This window comes from Austrofundulus limnaeus, unplaced genomic scaffold (genome assembly GCF_001266775.1).
Source record: "Austrofundulus limnaeus strain Quisiro unplaced genomic scaffold, Austrofundulus_limnaeus-1.0 Scaffold208, whole genome shotgun sequence".
Taxonomy (NCBI): Eukaryota; Metazoa; Chordata; class Actinopteri; order Cyprinodontiformes; family Rivulidae; genus Austrofundulus; species Austrofundulus limnaeus.
The window spans coordinates 150,953-154,195 of NW_013952610.1; positions in this window are offsets into that span (position 1 = coordinate 150,953).

Consider the following 3,243-nt stretch of genomic DNA (forward strand, 5'->3'; position numbering starts at 1 on the left):
ATCTCCTAATTCTGACTTCAGTCTCTTTTCAGAATTAAATCAACTTATTTAAAAGAAAAATTCAAACAATTTTCCTCAGATTTCTGACTTTTGTCTAATAAAGTCTAAGAAAGTTCATTTTTTTCCCTCCTGGCCCAATCATCTTATTAAGTACATTTAAAAAAGGAATTGATGTTTTTTCTTTTTTGCCCTTTGAAACAGAACTAATTTGTTATTTTAATAAAGAACTCATAAAACACTCATTAGTTTATAGGAACAATAGCTTTGAACCATTTGTTACCAAACAGCTTTAGTTTTATAAATCAGTTGCACGTGTATTTACTAAAGTGATATTTCAGAACAAATGTGTGCACAGAGCAGTCCATCAGCCTCAAACTACAGCTTTGACTTTCATCCCATCCACACTACTCTGGATACTTTTAAAAACTGACATTATCTGACAGGAAACATGGGTTTTCATAAACAATGTGCCCTAAAATACTAAACAATGCAGTCATTTTTACAATTAAAAAATTATAGTTTGTCTCACTTTATCTTGGTTTTGTCTAAATCTAACTTTCAAACATCCTCACCACCTGGTGATCGGGGTTTTCAATGTTTTTGTTTGGGTAAAAATTTAAAAATTACAATTAAAGCATACCCAGAGTTAAGGCCTTATAATTCACTGTRACATGACAGATTTTTAACTAATATAAAATAGAACTTTTTCATAGTTTCACCTGTAATCCCCGTTCAAGATCAATATACATGTCGTCAAAAAATGGTCTTAATTAATAATTTGCTAATGTGCTAAACAAAAGGGCTAAGCTTAGCTGTGAAACACCAAAACTTTGGTTATATTTTGCTTAATGTATATGTAACATAAACACTGAATTAAAGTCTTAGTTTTGGCATATCAAAAGAATAAAAGGCACTTTAGGTTCAGTATCGTATTTTGTAATTTGATGTACGGTATAGCTTCATGTAATATGAGCTAATTTTAAGACCATTACTGGATTAATTTTTAAAACAAGCTCTTAAACATTTAAACCAGTAACTTGGAAACATTTTAAAATACTTTTTGTTAAGCAGAAGCTGATAATGTGCAGGTACTTTGTCAGTAATGGAGCCAGATGCAGTGCGCTAACCCTGTTGGCTAAGGTTAGCTTATCTCTTTTCTGCACTGTGTTTGAATTATGTCCCTCACAGGTACAGGACTTCGCAGAATTTTTGAGAACACGACCATAGAGCTAAATAAAAGTTTGAATCAGTCTGGGATGGTTCAGACTGTTAGCTTTAGCAGGTACTGTGCCAATGGAGCGAGACGCAGTGTGCTAACGCTGTTAGCTCGTCCATTTTCTACCAAAGTGCAGCTCCTGGGGAGGTGAATGTTTCTGTGAAGTTTTAACCTTTTATATAAAAAAATTTTTTTTTTGGTTGAAAACTTTATTAAGTGATCGACACATTATTGTTCAATGCTAAAACGCAGACACTATGAGCTCTTCAGCATCAACATTTTGACTTCCAGACGTTTGGTGACCATCCTCCCCTCCAGGCCTCCTCCAGGCCTCTGGTTGTCATCTCTCTCTCCTCTCTGTCACATTTCTTTGCCTCCAGTAATAAGACCATATTTTACCTCTGGACTGTTTAAATTAATTAAAAGCTGCAGTCAGTGAGTGCGACTTCAGAGTGAAAGATGGCGTGCGTTAAAAAAAATGTGTAGCCGTTTTTCTTTACACTGTGTATGTAGGAGTTTAAATGATATAAAGGGAATGCTATTATGATCCAGATGTAATATTTCATTGCTTCTTTATAATTAATATAAAGCGTACCAATGAACATACAGTAATAAAACCTAATTACCTGTTATGGATGTTATCTGCTGTTTTCTCATTTTTTTGTCAAAAAAGTGGTATAACCTACTTTCCTGGCTCTTGGGAGCTTGCCACCCACTAACGTACAGTGAAATTCATCTATTATTTAACACTCATTGTTATGTAATGTGTTTTGACTCTACAGAATGTGACTGAGGCAGAGCATCGCCTTCGTTTTTAGCCTGAATTTTCAGTTCATGGAAGCAGATCTGTCAGAGGAAACTGGTTTAGAGATCAGCCCAGTCTTTTTGATCAGGTACTGAACTGAGGAGGGAAACTAGAGTACAGCTACTAAAATACAAATATTTCAAAGTCCAACTAAGGCAGGTGTAGTAGTAGTTCTTTATTCATTTCATTTGAAAAGTAAAATACAACAAAAATCAAAACAACTACAATTAAAAATGAACTAAAAACAAATTTTAAAAACCAACTCAAACAACAACTATCATGAATTCACTTATAACTCTCCATATTTCTTCAGAAAACTAGTTTTTATCTTTCTCTTCAATAGATACAAGGATCTGGCATTTTTAACCTCATCTTCCAGGCTGTTCCATAATCTTATTCCCTGGATTAAAGTGGATCGCTCCTTCAGGCTCGTATTTCACAAACATTTCAATTCCCTTAAGATTATAACAGCTCTCTCTTTTTTAATAAAATTTACTTGAATGTTGGAAAGGTATAAGACACCTTTATGAGCTCTGTACATTAATAGTAAAATATTATAATCGACCAAATCATAGAATTTTAATAAATTCAAATCATGAAATAATATTCGATGGATGGCTGTAATTGTTTCTAATAATTCTTATAGCTCTTTTCTGTAAAATAAAAATAGGATTTGTGATTGTTTTACAAGCTTTACCCCAGACTTCACTACAGTAAATTAAAAGTGGAACAATTAAAGCATTATATAACAAACAGTGCTTTATTTATAGAGCAGGTGTGTCAAACTCGTTTTCACCCAGGGTCACATGAGTGTTGTAACTAATTTAGACTAAACATGGAACATCACGTTCCTCGTCTCATGGCTACAACTGAGCACCACTAACAAACAACGGAAATACAAACAAAAATACAATTTTGAGCCCAGATTTAAGACAGAGATAGAAGACAGGTCTGTCTGGATTAACCTCTCTACGACGGACATGTCTCCCAATCATTTCTACTGTTTTACAGATGGAGCCCTTCTGAAGGGGTCAGCAGGTGCAGGGGTGCTGATTTTGCACAACCATGGTAAGAGAGAGCATAAATACCCACAAGGTTGTTTTGCAACTGTATCTCAAGCTGAGATACAGCGGGTAAAATAAGTATTGAACACGTCACCATTTTTCTCAGTAAATATATTACTAGAGGTGCTAATGACATGAAATTTTCACCAGATGTTGGT